Here is a 21,422-nt window from a genome sequence, read left to right on the forward strand (position 1 = left end):
AGTTCGAGACCAGCCTGACCAACATAGTGAAACCCTGTCTCTACTAAAAATACAAAATTAGCTGGGCATGGTGGCGCATGCCTGTAATCCCAGCTACTTGCGAGGCTGAGGCAGGAGAATCACTTGAACTCAGGAGGCAGAGGTTGCAGTGAGTCGAGATTGTGCCATTGCACTCCAGCCTGGGCAACAAGAGTGAAACTCCATTTCAAATAATAATAATAATAATTGCAAAATAATGAGTTGATTCTCTAGTATTCACCAAAGATAACTACTAATTTCTCTCTTTTTCTTTTGTTGTGTTATTATAGGAATGCATGGATTTAGAATGATATATTTCAATCCATTGAAATCATCATTTTTATTTATTTATTTTTTATCAGAATGAATTACTTTTTGAGTCATCTTTTTTTTAATAGGTTATTGGGATTCAGGTGGTATTTGTTTACATGTGTAAGTTTTTTAGTGATAATTTGTGAGATTTTGGTTCATGCATCACCTGAGCAGTGTACACTGCACCCTAGTTGTAGTCTTTTATCCTTTGCTCCTCTCACCCTTCTCCCCAAGTCCCCAAAGTCCATTGTATCATTCTTATGCTTTGCGTCCTCATAGCTTAGCTCCCACATATCAGTGAGAACATACGATGTTTGATTTTCTATTCTTGAGTTACTTCACTTAGAATAATAGTCTCCAGTCTCATTCAGGTTCCTGAAATGCCATTAATTCATTCCTTTTTATGGCTGAGTAGTATTCCATCATATATGTGTTATATATGGTGTATATATATATATGGCATATAGTATATATATACGCTATACTATATATATACCATATACTATATGTATGGTGTGTATATATATGTGTGTGTGTGTGTGTGTGTGTGTGTGTGTATATATATATATATATATACCACAGGCTTAGGCAAGGATTTCATGACCAAGAACCCAAAAGCAAATGCAATAAAAACAAAGATAAATAGTTGGGACTTAATTAAACTAAAGCGCTTTTGTGCTTTTTGGCAAAAGGAACAGTCAGCAGAGTAAACAGACAACCCACAGAGTGGGAGAAAATCTTCACAATCTATACATCTGGCAAAAGACTAATATCCAGAATCTACAAGGAACTCAAACAAATCAGTAAGAAAAAAATAAACAGTTCCATCAAAAATTGGGCTAAGGACATGAATAGACAATTCTCAAAAGAAGATATACAAATGGCCAATAAACATATGAAAAAATGCTCAACATCACTCATGATCAGGGAAATGCAAATCAAACCATAATGCGATACCACTTAACTCCTCCAAGAATGGCCATAATAAAAAAAAGATCAAAAAACGGTAGATGTTGGTGTGGGTGCAGTGATCAGGGAACACTTCTACACTGCTGGTGGGAATGTAAACTAGTACAGCCACTATGGAAAACAGTGTGGAGATTCCTAAAAGAACTGAAAGTAGAACTACCATTTGATCCAGCAATCCCACTACTGGGTATCTACCCAGAGGAAAAGAAGCCATTACACAAAAAACATACCTGCACACGTATGTTTATAGCAGCACAATTTGCAATTCCAAAATTGTGGAACCAACCCAAATGCCCATCAGTCAACAAGTGGAAATAATCATTTTAAATTGCTACCAAAATTGTCCCATATTTGGTCTTTGGGTGCTCTTTCAAGTTATATCATGAGTCTTTTTGACATGACAATCATAGTAGTCTTTGGACATTCTTTGCTTTCTGGTACCAGATGTTTCAGATTCATCTTTTAATTTTCTTGTTCCAGATGTGGAATCAGTCATTTATCCTAGAAGCCCTGATTCTTTTTAGTGGGTGAAGGTATATAGAGATCACAATCTGGGCACTAAGGACTGTATTCTTTCTTTCTTCCTTTTTTTTTTTTTCAGACAGAGTCTTGCTCTGTTGCCCAGGCTGGAGTGCAGTGGTGCGATCTCAGCTTGCTGCAATCTCCGCCTCCCAGGTTCAAGTGATTCTCCTGCATCAGCCTCCCAAGTAGCTGGGATTACAGGTGTGAGCCACCTCACCTGGCTAATTTTTGTGTTTTTAGTAGAGACGAGGTTTCACTATGTTGACCAGGCTGGTCTCGAACTCCTGACCTCAGGTGATCCACCCGCCTCAGCTTCCCAAAGTGCCAGGATTACAGGCGTGAGCCACTGTGCCCGTCCAGGATGGTATTCTTTATGTTGTCATTTGCCTACTATGTCTATGCCCATACTTTGACTTTCAACCTTTTGGAGACATTTTATTTTAGACACGTGAGTTGTGTTTTGTTCAATAATGCATTCTAAAATTAACAGAAAATTAGGTTATTTACACAATTCTTGAATGTATAATTGAAATAGGCCTATTCAGCAACTGTAAGAATCTCTACATCGGCCCTCTGATCTACTGAGTGAGGACTATTATGACAGGAAGAGCCAACTGGAAGAAGACCTTGGAACTTTCCTTCCCTACCAGGATGTAAACTAAAAGCATCTCTGGAGGAATTTCAGAGGTCAGTGCCATCATCAAAGATTTAAAAGATATTGCATCCCCATTTACCTTGCTGGTTTGGCCTGCAAGAGAAGGTGGTTTGATCTTGGAAAAAAATACTGGATTCTCATATGCTTAATCAGGTGAAGTTGCCAATTGCTGTTCCAGATCTAATATCCTTTCTGGAGCAAATCAACTCAGTTTCTCATACTTAGTATTAATATAACATATGCTTTTATTTTTGTATCAATTTGCAAAGTCACCTGAAGCAGTTTGTGTTCATCTAGCAGAAATAATGGTACACCGTCATTTGCTTCAAGGCCATGTCAACTCTCCTGCTCTCTACCATCACCTAATCAGTAGAAATCATGGTTGTCTTAACATTTTGCAGAAAATCAAAATAAGGCCGGGCACGGTGGCTTACACCTGTAATCCCAGCACTTTGGGAGGCCGAGGTGGGTGGATCACCTGAGGTCAGGGGTTCAAGACCAGTCTTACCAACACAGTGAAACCCCGTCTGTACTAAAAATAAAAAAATTAGCTGGGCGTGATGGCATATGCCTGTAATCCCAGCTACTCGGGAGGCTGAGGCAGGAGAATCGCTTGAACCCAGGAGGTGGAGGTTGCGGTCAGCCGAGATCACGCCACTGCAGTCCAGCCTGGGTGACAGAGTGAGTCTCCATCTCAAAAAAAAAAAAAAATAGCCCACTACATCAATGGTACAATGATGACTGGTTCTGATGACCAGGAAGTAGCAAGTATCTTAGATGTCATATTAAGACACATGTGTGCCAAAAGGTGGGAGATAAAAACCACACAAATTCAGGGACTTAGAGAGGTTTTTGGAAGTTCATGGGCCTAAAGCATGTTGGAATATATCTTCCAAAAGGGCTTGACATATTACTCTAATTGCACTTTCTACCATTAAAAAAGAGGTTTCCTTTTTAATGCTTGACTTGCTTCTGGAGGTCAATGTATGGTATATTTGAGTGTGCCCCAACTCAGTACCTTGACAGTTTTGAAGGGGTCTCCAAACACAAAAAATCTCGGCATCAGGTCCAAGCTGTAGTAACGAGCTATTTTGCTACTTGGACCTTATGTGCCAGATGTACTTGATAGGTTTATGGCACAAAGATGTTCAGTGAGGCCTCCTGAAAAGCCCTGAAGGAGAATAACAGAGCAGGTCTCTAGGATTTGAAAGCAAAGTCATGCGCCATTCTCCAGTTGAGAACTAGCTCTTACGGGGTTCCTGTAAAGCTAGATTGTTTAACCATGGAACATCAAGTGACCATGTAATCTTAGTTTCCTCTTATGAACTAGGTGTTATCTGATTAATTAAGCAATAAGGGTGAGCATTCACAGCAGCAATTATTAATTAAATAGAAATTGTATAGGCCGGGTGCGGTGGCTCATGCCTGTAATCCCATCACTTTGGGAGGCCGAGGTGGGCAGATCACAAGGTCAGGAGATCGAGACCATCCTGGCTAACACGGTGAAACCCTGTCTCTACTAAAAACACAAAAAATTAGCCGGGCGTGGTGGTGGGCGCCTGTAGTCCCAGCGACTCGGGAGGCTGGGGCAGGAGAATGGCATGAACCCGGGAGCCAGAGCTTGCAGTGAGCCGAGATCGCACCACTGCACTCCAGGCTGGGTGACACAGCGAGACTCCATCTCAAAAAAAAAAAAAAAATGTATAATAGGGATCAAAATTAAGCAAACCTGAAGGCACAAAGAAATGACATATGACACCTACTCCTGCTTCACTGTTCCTCTCCCTCTATGTAGTCTTATAATTTGCTGGTGAATTCCTTATTACCAATTGGCTTAGGAAGAAAAACTGAAACCTAATGATACTTGTACGAACAGGAAGTAAACTGCTGTAGCATTACAACCTCAGAAGGATTCCTGAAAGACAGTGTTGAAGAGAAATTGTCTCACCTAGCAGAACTTCAAGCAGTCCATTTCACTGGCAACTGGGTCAATGTGAAATACTGAGGAGAGAATCTGTATTGGCCCATGGACAGGGGTTAAAGAATTGGCCAGTTGGTCAGGGACATTGGAAAAAATAAGATTGGCAAATCCGTGATAAGGGTTCTAGGGAAGAGATATGGGGATGGATCTATTTAAAAGTGCACAGAGTGTGAGGATATTTGTGTCCAATGTGGATGTTCACCAAGGGCACCTACTATAGAATAATCATGTAGACAGGAAGACATGCTCTGAGGAGGTTAGCCAGCCCCTTTCCCACGCAATGTTTGCTCAATTGCTCATGTTCAAAGTGGCCATGATGGCAGGGATGGGCATAACAGCATAGACTTTCCCTCACCAAAGATGGTCCAGCAACCATTGCTACATGTCTCACCTCCCAGCAGCACAGACCAGTGCTGATCCCCAATGTGGAGTGGGTGATAATTTGTTCCCATTGAATAATCAATTATTATATGGACATGGACTTAATCTTTTCTGTCTGCAATGCTGATAGCACCATCCTCCCTAGACTTATGGAATGCTTTATTCATCATCAAAGTATTTCATACATCACTTCTGACTAAATAATTCATTTTACAGAAATAGAAGAGTCACTGAGGCTCATGCTCATGTCATTTACTGGTTGTACCACATACCAAGCACCCAGAAAACAATGGCCTGAGAGAACAGTGAAATAGCCTACCAAAGACAATTACAGTATAAATCGGAAGACAACACTTTACGTTTGGGATATATTCTACCGGGTGTGTGTGTGTGTGTGTGTGTGTGTGTGTGTGTTTAACCAGTAATCAACATATGTGCTATTTTTTTCCACAGCCAGAATACTCAAGTCTGGGGACGAAGGTGTAGAAGTGGGAGCATATCCTAATGCCCCACTCACAGAATTTTTATTTCCTATCTTTGATAAGGTTCTGCTGGCTTAGAAGTCTAGTTCTCCAGGGAGGAATGCTTCCATGAGGGAACATAATTGATTTACATTTTTTATTTATGAGTTGGGACTACCATTGGCCATTTTGGACTTTGTATGTCTCTCAAGTAACAGGCAAAGGAGGTTATTGTATTGGCTGGAGTAATCCCAATTACATAGGGGAATTTAGTTGCTAATACATAATAAAGCTCAGTAGATTCTCTAGGGTACCTCTTAGTACCATGTCCAGAGAAAAAGCTAATGAAAAACTAAATGTAGACAAATGGAGATCAGACCTTTCAAGAATGAAGGTTTGGGCTACTCCAAAGAATCTGGGTCAGTTGAGATACTGGCTGAGGATAAAGGGGGCTGAAATGTACAGTGAGATAGGAAGCTCTATATAACAGCTACAGCTTCAGTACCATGTACAGAAATGGGGTGAAGCAGCTATGTATATTTTTTCCTTGCTTGATATGTACATATACATCTGTATATATTATTTTTCCTCCCTACTTCTCCCTTGTTTTTTAGATAAGGGTTACTGTTAGTCATTAGGTTCCAAATGATTCTCATGGGATTCCAACTAAACTAGAAGAGAAAGTAGCATCACACAGAGATGGATATGGGGACTGTTATGAGTTTGCATATTACTTTTTCAGGGAAGAGGATGAGAACTTCTTTGTTGTTCTTTGGTTGTGTCTTGATAGGTGGAGGCGTGGAGTTGTTATTTTTCTTGGAAATTTAAAATATGAGCAGAAGAGTGTATATGAATGCTTAGTAGAGAGAACTGTTCCAGTTATTTACCTATTGTTTCTTAGCTTCAAATTCCCCTTTCTATGCTTTGCTATGTGATACTGGGGCTGGTCTCAGCAAACTAGATTTCCCAGATTATCTTGCCAACTGGCTTTTTTTTTTTTTTTTGACAGTCTTGCTCTGGTATCCATGCTGGAGTGCAGTGGCATGATCTTGGCTCACTGCAACCTCTGTCTCCTTGGCTCAAGAGATTCTGCTGCCTTAGCTTCCCGAGTAGCTGGGATTACTGGTGCCCGCCACCATGCCTGGCTATTTTTTGTATTTTTAGTAGAGATGGGGTTTCGCCATGTTGGCCAGGCTTGTCTTGAACTCCTGACCTCAGGCAATTCGCCTGCCTTGGCCTTCCAAAGTGCTGGGATTACAGACATGAGCCACTGTGCCCAGCGGCCAACTGGCTTTTAAAAGTAATGCTCCACGAGGTCAGGGGATCGAGACCATCCTGATTAACATGGTGAAACCCCATCTCTACTAAAAATACAAAAAATCAGCCAGGCATGGTGGTGGGTGCCTGTAGTCCCAGCTACTCAGGAGGCTGACCCAGGAGAATGGCATGAACTCAGGAGGCAAATCTTGCAGTGAGCCGAGATCTCGCCACTGCACTCCAGCCTGGGTGACAGAGTGAGATTTCATCTCAAAAAAAAAAAAAAAAAAAAGGTGATCCAGACCACTAACTATTGCAGGAAGTCAGAGACCCAGAATGGAGGGACTGGCTGGAGCCACAGCAAAGGAACATAAATTGTGAAGATTTCATAGACGTTTATCAGTTCCCAAAATTAATACTGTTATAGTTTCTTACACCTGTCTTTACTGCAGTCTCTGAACATAAATTGTAAAGATTTCATGGACATTTATCCGTTCCCAAATAATACTCTTATAATTTCTTATGCCTGTCTTTACTTTAATCTCTTACTCCTGTTATCTTCATAAGTTGAGAATGTACATCACCTCAGGACCACTATTGTACGAATTGATTGTAGAACATGTGTGTTTGAACAATATGAAATCTGATTGTAAAACATGGGTGTTTGAACAATATGAAATCAGTGCACCTTGAAAACGAACAGAATAACAGCGATTTTAGGGAACAAGGGAAGACAACCAAAGGTCTGACTGCCTGTGGGGTCGGGCAGAATAGAGCCATATTTTTTTTCTTGCAGAGAGCCTGTAAACGGATGTGCAAGTAGGAGAGATATCGCTGAATTCTTTTCCCAGCAAAGAATATTAATAATTAATACCCTGGGGAAGGAATGCATTCCTCGGGGGAGGTCTATAAACAGCTGCTCTGGGATTGTCTGTCTTATGCAGTTGAGATAAGGACTGAAATATGCCCTGGTCTTCTGTAGTACCCTCAGGCTTATTAGGGTGGGGAAAAAATCCTGCCCTTGTGAATTTGAGGTCAGACTGGTTCTCTGCTCTCGAACCCTGTTTTCTGTTGTTTAAGATTTTTATCAGTATGTGCACAGCTGAACATAGACTCTCATCAGTAATTCTAATTTTGCCTCTGCCTTGTGATCTTTGCTTTGCCTTTTGCCTTGTGATCTTTATTGCCCTATAAAGCATGTGATCTTTGTGACCTACTCCTTGTCAATACACCCCCTCCCCTTTTAAAGTCCTTAATAAAAACCTGCTGGTTTTGTGGCTCAGGTGGACATCACGGACCTACCAATAGGTGATGTCACCCCCGGAGGCCCAGCTGTAAAATTCCTCTCTTTGTAATCTTTCTCTTTATTTCTCAGACTGGCCGACACTTAGGGAAAATAGAAAGAACCTATGTTGAAATATTGGGGGCTGGTTCCCCCGATAACAGAATAAAATATTTTAGATATATCCAATATATGCTTCTTTATTCCCTTGTAACTTATATATGGGTATGCTTATGAATTACTTTTACTCCCATACAAACATATTTTGTTTTCAATGTCAGAATTTACATCATTTTGTAATTTGTATCCCTTGACAATTTATAGGTCTAGTAGTGATGAACTCTCTTAGATTTCGTTTGTCTGGGAAAGTTTTTATTTCTCCCTCATTTCTGAAAGACACATTTGCTGAGTAAAGTATTCTTGGTTGCATGCTGGCGCACGCCTGTAGTCCCATCCACTGGGGTGGCTGAGGCAGTAGAATTGCTTGAATCCAGGAGGCAGAGGTTGAAGTTAGCCAAGATTGCGCCACTGCACTCCAGCCTGGCGACAGAGTGAGATTCTATCTCAAAAAAAAAAAAAAAAGGAAAAAGAAATTGAGGTATACATAAATAAATAGAAAGATATCCTGTGTTCATCGAGTGGAAGAATTAATATTGGTCAAATATCCATGCTACCCAAAGCAATCTACAGATTCAATTCAATCTCTATCAACATTCCAATGTCAGTTTTCATAGAAACAAAAAAAGCAATCCTAAAATTCATATGGGACCATAAAACCCCCTGAATAGTCAAGAAAATCATGCACAAAAAGAACAATGCTGGAGAGGTGTCACACTACCCAATTGAAAACTATACTACAGAGCCATAGCAATTAAAACAGTATGGTACTGTCAAAAAATAGGCATATCAACCAATGCAATAGAATAAAGAGCCCAGAAATGAACTTATGCATGTATAGTCAATTGATTTTGAATAAAGTTGCCAAGAATGCACAACTGGAAAAGGATAGTCTTCAATAAATGGTTTTAGAAAACTTGAAATCCATATGCAGAAGAATGAAATTGGATCCTTATCTCACACCATGTATGAAAATCAACTCAAAATGGAATAAAGAATTGAAACATAAGATCAGAAACTGTAAAACTACTGAAAGAAAACATAGAGGGAAAACTATACAACATTGGTCTGGCCAATTATATTTTGAATTTGGCCTCAAAAGGGCAGGCAACAAAAGCAAAAATAGACAATGGGATTATATCAAATAATTAAGAAGCTTCTGCACAGCTAACAAAACAATTGACAGTGTGAAGAGACAACCTACGGAGTGGGAGAAAATATTTTCAAGCCACATATCTGATAAGGGGTTAATATACAAAATATATAAGGTACTCAAACAACTCAATAGCAAGAAAACAAACAAACAAAATAATTTAAAAATGGTCAAGGGACTTAAACAGACATCTCTCAAAAGAAGGCATACAAATGCCCAAGAGTATATGAAAAAATGCTTGATATTGCTAATCACTAGGGAAATGCAAATTAAAACCACAACATGATATTTCACACTTGTCAGAATGACTATTATAAAAAAGACAAAAAATAACAAGTGTTGGTGAGGATGTGGAGAAAAGGGACTCTTGTACATTGTTGGTGGGGATGTAAATTAGTACAGCCATTATGGAAAACTATATAGATGTTCTGCAAAAAACTAAAAATGGAATTACTATATGATCCAGCAATCCCACTTTTTGGTATTTACTTAAAATACTTGAAATCAGTTTGTTGAAGAGACGTCTGGACTTCCATTGTCATTGTAGCACTGTCCACAATGGCCAAGCTGTGGAATCAAGCATAACTCCAAGTAGTGGGGTAACGGGAAAATGGAGAAATGATGGTCAAAGGGTACGAAATCTCAATTAGACAGGAGGAATGAGGTTTTTTTTTTTTGAGATCTATTGCATAGCATGGTGAATATAGTTAAGTGTTTTGTACATTTCAAAATTACTAGGAGAGTAAATTTCAAATGTTCTCACTATAAAACCTTATAAGTATTTTAGGTGATGAGTATGTTAATTAGCCTTATTTAATTATTCCACTTTGTATTCATAAATCATAACATCACTTTGTTCCCTATAAATGCATACAATTATAAACTTAATTTATACTGAGGCAGGGAGGCAGTGGGGGTCAGGGAATCCTAGTTATTGTAAAAGCTTTTTGGTGCTAGTTGACTTTAAAAATTATGTGCATATGTTACTTAGATAAAAATGAAAAGTAGATGATTAAACAAACACTTTTTTTCTTTTAACAAAAGAAAGGAGGAAGACGGAAGGATGCTGGCAGGGTGGTAGCATTAGAGTGATCTTTTTTTTATCTTTGTCTTTTACTGTTTCCATGCACCTCTCCCCGCCCTGCCTCCAATTAGTTTGTATTACTTTTGCATTCAGGAAAAAATTCCCAATATTTAGGAAAAGCTAACACTTCTTCATATCCTTAGATCTCTACTCTGGTGGCTTGGATATTGGGTCAGAGAAGCTCCTTCCTTCTTTAACAAAAGTCATACTATTCTACGTGTTTACTTTTTTACTCAAGCATTGTGCAATAGATTTTTCTCCCCGTCCTTCAGGAAACTATTCAGGGTACACCCTACTGCACATCCTGACCTCAGGCTGTCCCTGTCAGCGGCCAGCAGAGTCCTCACTTGACTAGCTTTGGAAGAACTTTGTGGTGTCCAAGCTGTGGGCAATGAAAATGGAGCTGAGTAAGAGCACCTGGCTGGGTTGAATGCCCATGACCAACCAGCCAAGGAGAACTGCTCACCCAGAAACTCAGGCAAGCCTCCACGTTTTGGTCCATTGACCCAGCTCAGGAAGAGGGAGAGTGGAGAGCGAAGGAGGAAAGGACAGTAGGGATTGGTTCTGAAAGCTGAAAGAGCAGACAGCTGAGGGCTCTCACTTCCTGTTTGTCCTTTTTTTCTGAGCCCAGAGGAGATGTGGTATAGCAGGAGAAACACTAAGCCTGGGAACTCTCCCAGTTATGTTCCTTCTTGACCTGTAAAACAGAGCTGCCCTTGCAGGGCTGATGTGAAAATTAACTGCATTAAATGAACTGTATATAAACTATATGGTGCTTTTCAAGACTACAAGGACTTATTAATCGACATAGTTTATTATTAGTAATGAAACAGTGGGGTTGGCTCAGTTTATCCCTGAACTTTTTGCTTGGAAGCCTCTCAGGTATTTAACATTGAGGTTTGGGTCTTTCATGACTAAGACAATTGGATTTTTCCAGCAGCTACTATTGATTCAATTAAAGAATTTCAATAGGCATAGTGATAATTTTCTAAAGAAAGTTATTGTCTATAAACAGCAGACTTAAATCCTTATTTTTTCAAGTAGGAAGAAAAAGGTGATGTCTAGAATAGAAGATTAAGCAACAAGAAGTAGAGTTGACCCCTAAACAACACAGGGGCTAGGGGCACTGACCCCTTCCACACCATGGAAAATTCACATGTAACTTTTGACTCCCCCAGAACTTAACTACTAATGGCCTACAATTGACCAGAGGACTTACAGATAACATAAACAGTTGTTAAACACATATTTTGTATGTTACATGTATTAGACACTGTATTCTTATAATAAAGTTAGCTATAGGTACTAAGCCTAGTACCCAATAGTTATTTTTTTCTGATTCTCTTCCTCTTCCCAATATCCACCCTCAGATAGGGCCTATGTCTGTTGTTTTTCCCTTCTTTGTGCCCACATGTTCTCATCATTTAGCTTCCACTTATGAGTGAGAACATGTGGTATTTGGTTTTCTGTTTCTGCATTAGTTTGCTAAGGATAATGGCCTCTAGCTCCATCCATGTTGCTGCAAAGGACATGATCTCATTATTTTTTATGGCTGCATAGTATTCCATGGTGTATAGGTATCATATTTTCTTTATCCAGTCTATCATTGATGGGCATTTAGGTTGATTCCATGTCTTTGCTATGGTGACTAGTGCTGCAATGAACATATGCGTGCAAGTGTCTTTATGATAGAACGATTTATATTCCTTTGAGTATATACCCAGTAATAGAATTGCTGGGTTGAATGGTAGTTCTGTTTTTAGCTCTTTGAGGAATCACTGCACTGCTTTCCACAATGGTTGAACTAATTTATACTCTCACCAACAGTGTATAAGCATTCTCTTTTCTCTGCAACCTTGCCAGCATCTGTTATTTTTTGACTTTTTAAAAATAGCCATTCTGACTGGTATGAGATGGTATCTCATTGTGGTTTTGATTTGCATTTCTCTAATGATCAGTGATGTTGAGCTTTTTGTCTTATGCTTGTCAGCCACATGTATGTCTTCTTTTGAGAAGTGCCTGTTAGTGTTCTTTGCCCACTTTTTAATGGGATTTTTTTTTCTTGTAAATTTGTTTAAGCTGCTTATAGAGCTAGATATTAGACCTTTGTCAGAGGAATAGTTTGCAAATACGTTCTCTCATTCTGTAGGTTTTCTGTTTACTCTGTTGATAGTTTCTTTTGCTATACAGAAACTCCTTAGCTTAATTAGGTCCGATTTGTCAATTTTTGCTTTTGTTGCAATTGGTTTTGGCATGTTTATTATGAAATCTTTGCCAGTTTCTATGTCCAGAATGGTATTGCCTAGGTTGTCTTCTAGGGTTTTGATAGTTTTAGGTTTTACATTTAAGTCTTTAATCAATCTTGAGTTGATTTTGTGTATGATATAAGAAAGGGGTCCAGTTTCAATCTTCTGCTTATGGCTAGCAGTTCTCCCAGCACCATTTGTTGAATAAGGAAATCTTCCTCATTGCTTGTTTTTATCAGTTTTGTTGAGGATCAGATGGTTGTAGGTGTGTGGTCTTATTTATGAGCTCTCTATTCTGTTGCATTGGTCTTATGTGTCTGGCTTTGTGCCAACACCATGCTGTTTTGGTTACTGTAGCCCTGTAGTATACTTTGAAGTTGGGTAGCATGATGCCTACAGCTTTGTTCTTTTTGTTTAGGATTGCCTTGGCAATTCAGGGTCTGTTTTGGTTCCACATGAATTTTAAAATAGTTTTTCTAGTTGTGTGAAGAGTATCATTGGTAGTTTGGTAGGGATAACACTGAATCTGTAAATTGCCCTGGGCAGTATAGCCATTTTAATTATATCGATTCTTCCTGTCCATGAGCATGGAATTTTTTCCGTGTGTTTGTGTCATCTCTGATTTCTTTGAGCAATGTTTTAGAATTCCCTTTGTAGAGATCTTTTACCTCCCTGGTTAGCTGTATTCCTAGGTATTTTATTCTTTTAGTGACAATTGTGAATGGGATTGCATTTCTGATTTGGCTCTCAGCTTGACTGTTATTGGTGTATAGGAATGCTGGTGATTTTTGCACATTCATTTTGTATCCTGAGACTTTGCTGAAGTTGTTTATCAGTCCAAGGAGCTTTTGGGCCGAGTGGGGTTTTCTAGATACAGAATCATGTTGCCCACAAATAGGGATAGTTTGACTTCCTCTCTTGCTATCTGGATGCCCTTTATTTCTTTCTCTTGCCTGATTACTCTGGCCAGGACTTTCAATATTATGTTGAATAGGAATGCAAAGAGAAGGCATCCTTGTCTTGAGCCAGTTTTCAAGATGAATGCTTCCAGATTTTGCCCATTCAGTGTGATGTTGGCTGTGGGTTTGTCATAGATGGCTCTTATTATTTTGAGGTATGTTTCTTCAACATCCAGTTTGTTCAGAGTTTTTAACATGAAGGGATGTTGAATTTTATTGAGGCTTTTCTGCATTTATTGAGACAATCATGTGGTTTTTGTCTTTAGTTCTGTTTATGTGATGAATCATATTTATTGATTTGCATATTTTGAACCAAACTTGCATCCCAGGGATAAAACCTACTTGATTGTGGTGGATAAGCTTTTTGATGTGCTGCTGGATTTGGTTTGCTAGTATTTTGTTGATGATTTTTGCATCAATGTTCATCAAGGATATTGGCCTGAAGTTTTCTTTTTTGTTGTGTCTACAAGGTTTGGGTATCAGGATGATTCTGGTCTCACAGAATGAGTTAGGGAGGAGTCCCTCCTCCTCAATTTTTTGGAATAGTTTCAGCAGGAATGGTACCAGCTCTTTTTTGTACATCTGGTAGAAGTCAGCTGTGAATCTGTCTAGCCTTGGGGTTTTTTTGGTTGGCAGGCTACCTATTACTGATTTAATTTTGGAGCTTGTTATTGGTCTATTCAGGGATTCAATTTCTTCCTGTTTCAGCTATGGAGGGTGTATATGTCCAGGAATCTCTTCATTACTTCTAGATTTTTCTAGTTTGTTTGCATTGAGGTGTTCATAGTAGTCTCTGATGGTTATTTGTATTTCTGTAAATGACAAAGTTTACTTGGTTGTTCTTTCTTTTCTTGTTTCTTAGTCTAGCTAGCAGTCTACCATATTAATTTTTTCAAAAAACCAGCTCCTGGATTCGTTGATCTTTTGAATGGTTTTTCATGTCTCAGTCTCCTTCAGTTCAGCTCTGATTTTGGTTATTTCTTGTCTTCTGCTAGCTCTGAGGTTGGTTTGCTCTCGCTTCTCTAGTTCTTTCAGTTGTGATGTCAGGTTGTTAATTTGAGATTTTTCTAAATTTTTGATGTGGGCATTTAGGGCTATAAATTTGAAGGAGCCATTTTTATCACATATACTGAACATTTACTTTGGGCTGGATGCTCTTCAGGAAGAAGAAGACAGAGAACACCCTCAGCCCTTACCATTCTTCTTAACTTGGCTCAAAAAGCAGGGCAGGGTGGTGCAGGTTAGAGCAACTTAACACACAGACACACCTCCTCACAGAAACACTCAGGGTAGGAATCAGAGAAAGTGCTGGAAGAATTTTAGAGGTCACCTACTGCATGGTTTTCAAAAGGAAAGTCTGTCTTTTTTAGCAGCAGAACACAAAACAAAATATTAAATGTACATGAAACCAGATAGAAGTGGAATGAGCTCGTGTGGTGCTTGGGAGCTGTCCAAGCTACTTCTTATCTCCTCTTTAGCTCTCCCACCAGAACGGCCTGTGAGGCACCTGTGAGGTTCCCTAGAACCCCTCAAAGTACAGTCTGAAACGGCAGTTTTACAGATGGAGAAATGAGGGCTCCAGCATTAGAGACGTTTAAGGCCCCACAGCTAGGGATATGCAGAGGTAGAAGCTGAAGCCAGGACCCTGGAGTCCCCAAACGTGTTCTTTCCACCACATCAGTCCTCCGCGTGTAGGGTGGCTGGTGAGCCGGAGGGGCTCTGGATTCAGCTTCTTCTCCGGGAAGGCAAATGCCAAACTGGGGAGTTGCAGGCTTCCGTGGGAAACCTACTCCAAACCAATGTTCTAGGCTGAGGCACTCAATTCCTAGAAGCAGGATTAAGACTATTCAGAAAATATGTCCCGTTTTCAGCTAGCCTTGTAACTGGAAGACGTACATGGGGTCACCAGGGGACTTTCCAAATACAATACATCTCGGAGGTGTCTGAAAGGACTCCACAATGCCTATTGCAATAACCAAGTAATTCCAGCAGAGGGCACTATTTCCTAACAATCTGAAATGCTAACCAGACTCAAAGATTGGAAAGCTAGGAAGCTCCTTTAAAAAAAATTTTTTTTTTTCAGTAGTCTTAGCTCTCAGCAAAGAACATAAGTATAGCCATTCAGACTAATTAAAATTCCCAATCACACAGATTTCTAGGGTGTAGTTTTAAAAGAATCAGGTGACCAATAGGCATTCTGTTCTTTAAACAGTTTGTCTGTGGCTGCTTTTAAAGTTTCCTGACTAATCTGGCTTTAATGATCAGCCAGAGCATATCTTGCAGAAGAAAGAGCAAAAGACGTTGAAGCACAATGAGCCAACCACACATTTCAATAAGTATGTAGATTTTGAGACACTGTGAACCACCATGCACACATTTCAATAAGTAGATAGAAGCACAGGGACAGTGAACAACCCACACATTTCAATAGATAAACGTGGAGGCAGTGTGAACCAACAAATAAAGAAAAAAAAAGAGTTGTGGGTGAGAAGGGGGGTGACAGCCTGGGCTACCTGCTCAGGAATGCACAGCTGGTGTCCAGAGACTCAGTCAGACACTTCTCTTCTAGCCCCGCAATTGCCAGGGAGCTGAGAACAGGCTCTCATTTCCCCAGATGAGGAAATTCTGGTCCAAAGGGGTTTTCCCTCGGGGGTCTCAAGCTCCTCTGTAGATGCCCCAGCATCGGAAGAGGTGGGAGGCGAGGCTGAGAGAGGCTGCCCAAGTGAGGGACTGAGTCTTTTCTCACCATGAACAGAATGAGTAGCAGGACTTTTCCCTTTTAAGAAGAGTCTAGACCAGTGATTCTCAACTGGGGGCTATTTTGTCACCCACTCGCATCAGGGAATATTTGACAATGTGCGGAGACATTTTTGGTTGTCATAATTTTGGGGGTGCTATGGCATTTTAGTGGGTAGAGAGACCAGGGAAGCAGCTGAACATCTTACAAAACACAGGAAAATTCCCTACAAGAATGATCTGGTCCAAAAATGTCAACAGTGCCAAGTTTGAGAAACTGTGGTCCAGACGAGGGACCAGAAATTCTCAAAGTGTAGTCCACAGTGTGGCACATCATCACCACCAGGGATTTATTACAGATGGAAATTCTTGGGCCCCACCTCAGACCTTCTTAATCAGAAGCTCTGGGAGCAACTTGTGTTTTAATGAGCCTTTTGGAGAATCTAAGGCATGCTCAAGTATGAGAACTGCTTGTTTGGGGACTATACTGCTTGAGGCTGGTAGTCTAACACTGTGCTTCTAAGTTATTAATGTGCTTACAGTCACTGCAGAATTGTTAAAATGCAGGTTCTGATTTAGTTGTTAGAATTTGCGGCCGGGTGCGGTGGCTCACGCTTGTAATCCCAGCACTTTGGGAGGCCGAGGCGGGCGGATCACGAGGTCAGGAGATCGAGACCACGGTGAAACCCCGTCTCTACTAAAAATACAAAAAAATAGCCGGGTGTGGTGGCGGGCGCCTGTAGTCCCAGCTACTCGGAGAGGCTGAGGCAGGAGAATGGCGTGAACCTTGGAGGCAGAGCTTGCAGTGAGCCGAGATTGCGCCACTGCACTCCAGCCTGGGCGACAGAGCGAGACTCCGTCTCAAAGAAAAAAAAAAAAAAAAAGAATTTGCATTGCTTACAAGCTCCAGGTGATACTGACAATACTGGTCAGGGCCCACATTTTAAGAAACAAGGAGGATCTAAGATATTGCTTCAAAATTTGCCAGATCATAAACTACACCTGAAGTGTATGTTGAACCTTCAGATTCCCAGTACCCTTCTGAGACCCTCTACTTAGGACATTTCCAGAAGAAGGGCCTAGGTTTTTTTTTCTGTTTTTTTGTTTTTTTTGTTTTTTTGTTTTGAGACGATCTCACTCTGTTGCCCAGGCTGAAGTGCAGTGGCGTGATCATGGCTCACTGCAGCCTCAACCTCCTAGGCTCAAGTGATTCTCCTGCCTCAGCCTCCTGAGTGGCTGGGACTACGGGCATGTGCCACCATGCCCAGCTAATTTTGTTTATTATTTGTAGAGATGAGGTCTCGCTATGTTGCCCAGGATGTTCTCAAACTCCTAGGCTCAAGCAATCCTCCAGTCTTGGCCTCCCAAAGTGCTGGGATTACAAGCATGAGCCACTGCACCTGCCCAGAATATGTATTTTTATTAAGTGTCCCAGAAAATTCTCACAATCAAACAGATCTAAAAACACTGACTTCAGAGGGCAGATTCAAGAGTTACTGATGCAAACAGCACCTCTGAGTCCCCTTCGTCTATATCAGAAATTCTCAACCCAGACTGGGGAAAATCACCTGGGGAAATTTGAAACTCCCCCTGCCCAGGCCACAAAGTAGACCAATTACATCAGAACCTCCGAGGGTAGGACATAGGAAATAGCACATTCTAAAAGTTGCCCAGGTGATTCCAATGTGTAGCTATATTTAAGAATCAGTGACCTTAAGAAAACAGTCTAGCAGTTTCTCAAAAAGTCAAACACACAGTTACCATATGATCCAGCAATTCCACTCCTAGGTATATACCCAGGTGAATTGAAAACATATGTCCACACAAAAACTTGTACATGAATGTTCATAGCAGCATTATTCATAATAGCCAAAAAATGGAAACTATCCAATGTCCATTGGCTGATGAATGGATAAACAAATTAAAATGGATATGTCATATCCACATGATGAAATACTATTTAGCAATAAGAAGGAATGATATGTTACAACTGGAATGAAGCTTGAAAACATTATACTAAGTAAAAGAAGCCAGTTGCAAAAGGCTGGCTTTTATGATTCCACTTACAGGAAATATCAAGAATAAGCAAATCCATAGAAGCAGAAAGTAGATTAGTGGTTGCTAGGAGCTGCTGCTAGGGGAAAACTGCTTAATGGGTACAGGGTTTTATTTTGGGGTGATGGAATGCTTTTTAACTAGATAGAGGTGATGGTTGCACAACATTGTGAATGGACTAAATGTCACTGAACTGTACACTTTAAAATGGTTAAAATGGTAAATTTTATGTTATGCAAATTTTATCATAAAGGAAAAAAAGAATCAGTGGCTTATAAACTTTCCTAATAGAGGTAGATTTTAAGAAATCAGGCAAAATCAGGATGTGAGTGAATTAGGTCACTCAGGAAAAAGACAACCTAAAATAGACAATCTGCCATATCTATGCCCATATATTCTTGTTCCCTTGCTAGGGTAGGGTGTAAATACATTTTCAGAGCCTTGTGGACAAGGGCAGGGACAGTGTATATTATACTTACCACCATAGATTAACAGTGCTAGGCACATAGTAGGTGGGTTCTCGTTAGATCTGTTGATTGAAAACTGGAGGCCATGGGTAAAGCCCCTTGTTGATGGGGGAGTGCTGACAGTTAGGACTGCAAATGAGGTTGGGGGGCGGTGGTAAAGAGAGTCTGTAAGCAAACCTCGACCACACGGTGCCATAGGCTCGCCCAGCACTGTGGGGGAAGGAGTGAAAAGAGGCTTCCTGGATGATACCTGAGCTGAGGCTCAAGGGGAAGCTCAAGGGTTAGTGGGTCAGAGACTGGAAAGGCAGCTCCCGCAGAGCCAGCAATACACGCATGGCCATAGGCAGCTGACCAGCTCTGAGACTGTGGAACAAGGGCTGGGGTCAGCCTGCCGAGGCCAGGCATAGTCATGAAGGACCTTGCCAAGGCCAGGCACGGTCATGAAGGATCTTCTGTTACTGTAGAACCCCCCTGGGGATGTCATCCGAAGGATGGATTTGAGAGTAAGTCAAAAGGCTGCTGAGATAGCCTTAGAGAAGGAGGAGAAAGAAGGAGAGGATCGTCTTGTTGAACTAACATTGATTACGCACATGAAAAGGGGTAAAATTTTAGAGTGTTTTTTGGTAGGTAGACTTGGGATTTGGCAACTGATTGCTGGCTATTGGGAATGAAATAAAGGAAGCCTAGGATAGTGATGATGATGATGATGATGATGAAGATATTGTAGTTGACATCTGTTGAGTGCTTATGTTCCAGGCATTAAGTGCTTCATAAACACCTTGTCATTTGAGCCTCATCACAAACCACTAAAGTACAGACTATTTTGTTATTGTTGTATGGGTGTTTTAATTCTGATCAGTACCTTTTCTTTTTGGGGGGAGGGGTGAGACTGTTTTTGTTTGTTTGATTTTTGAGACAGAATCTTGCACTGTTGTCCAGGCTGGAGTGCAGCGGTGTGACCTCTGCTCACTGTAGCCTTTGCCTCCGGGGTTCAAGTGATTCTTGTACCTCGGCCTCCTGAGTAGCTGGGACTACAGGCGTGTGCCACCACACCCGGCTAATTTTGTATTTTTAGTAGAGACAGGTTTTCACTATGTTGGCCAGGCTGGTCTCAAACTCCTGGCCTCAAGCGTTCCGCCTGCCTCCGCATCCCAAAGTGCTGGGATTGCAGGCGTTGTTTTTATCCTCATTATACAGACGAAGAAACTGAGACCCAGAAAGCTGTGACTTGGACAAGGCCATTCATTTAGTATGTGGAGTAGCCAAGGTTTGACCCCAGTGTGGGGGAGGGTTGGACCTGAAGAGCCATGCTCTTAACCGTACCTGGTATTGACCCTGGTTTTTTAGTTTGGGTTGGCTGGGTGGGTGGTGGCACCATTCTTCAATCCAAGGAAACAGGAGGCAAATGGTTGATTGGTGGTGAAATGACAAACTGAGTTTGGGACAAGTTGGGCTGGAGATGCTGTGGATTATTCTGTGATATCCAGCAGGTATTTGCTAGTCAGGAGTGCAGCTCTGGAGGGACTCTGTTGGAGGGGTAGACTTAGGAGGCACCAGCCTACAGACAGTAAAGTCATGGGAATGAATGAGACAACCTAGGAGAAAGCATGAGAGTGAGGAGAGGAAAAGGTCAAGAACAAGACTAGGGGACACGAAAGAACCAAATGTGTCCTTTTGGATGTGGCCATCAGGAAGTCACTGGGAACCTTGGTTTCCTAAATGGTAAGGGGCCCTAACGGGTAAGGGGAAGAAACAAGAGTGCAGTGATTAGGGGAGAGGCAAAATCTGCTATTCTAAGGTCCTTGGCTGTAGAAGGAGGAGGAGAGAATATCACTAGAAGGGATCAGTGATCAGGGTCCAGAAGGCTGTCTTTTTCTTTAATCATTAAGATGAGAGAGATCTGCAAATGTCATAGACTAGAGAGATGGAGCCATCCTAGAGAGATGGAAAGGATGAGTTTGATAATGAATGGGAAAGAAGGGCTGGCACCACACCCTTGAGGCAGCTAAAGGGGGGAAGTGAGGGCATCAGGCTTCAGAAAGAATAGGGAAACTTTTGAGTCCAGAGAAAAGCTAAGTATTGGTTTGAATGCACCTTGAACAGCACATAGGGGCTTTAGAAAAGTAAGATTTGGCCAAGGGCTCCCCCTACTATACTCTGAAATCCACTGTTAACATTTGCTCTGTGGCACCCTTCCCATGGGCTGTTCAAAGCCAATGACTGATCATGGCAGGAATATAATTGCAGGAAACCCATTCCCCGGAGACGCAGAACTGCTCTGATGGTTGACCTTGGCTCAAGGGCTCCTTATGGCCTTCCTGAACTTCCTCAGACTGTGTCAGCTTTGGATACTTTCACCTGACCTTCCCTCCCTCTCCCCTTCACTGAGAGCCAAAACTGTGTTGCACAGGCTGGCTCTCCCAGCTTTCCTTGGCGCTCTCTCTCTCTCTCTCTCTCTATATATATATATATATATATATATGATTTTTTTTGTTGTTGTTTAGACGGAGTCTCGCTCTGTCACCTAGGCTGGAGTGCAGTAGCGCGATCTCAGCTCACTGCAAGCTCTGCCTCCCGGGTTCATGCCATTCTCCTGCCTCAGCCTCCCGAGTAGCTGGGACTACAGGCACCTGCCATCACACCCGGCTAATTTTTTTGTATTTTTAGTAGAGACGGGGTTTCACCATGTTAGCCAGGATGGTCTCGATCTCCTGACTTCGTGATTCACCTACCTCGGCCTCCCAAAGTGCTGGGATTACAGGCGTGA

At 41.2% G+C, this 21,422-nt stretch overlaps 1 long non-coding RNA gene across 1 annotated transcript in view; it reads left to right on the top strand.

The window, feature by feature from the left end:
- The window catches only part of LOC131381096 (uncharacterized), a 55,340-nt gene that overhangs the window by 21,095 nt on the left and 12,823 nt on the right, over positions 1-21,422 (top strand). The gene's annotated exons all lie outside the window — the stretch shown is intronic.

This window comes from Hylobates moloch, unplaced genomic scaffold (assembly GCF_009828535.3).
Source record: "Hylobates moloch isolate HMO894 unplaced genomic scaffold, HMol_V3 SCAFFOLD_14, whole genome shotgun sequence".
NCBI lineage: Eukaryota > Metazoa > Chordata > Mammalia > Primates > Hylobatidae > Hylobates > Hylobates moloch.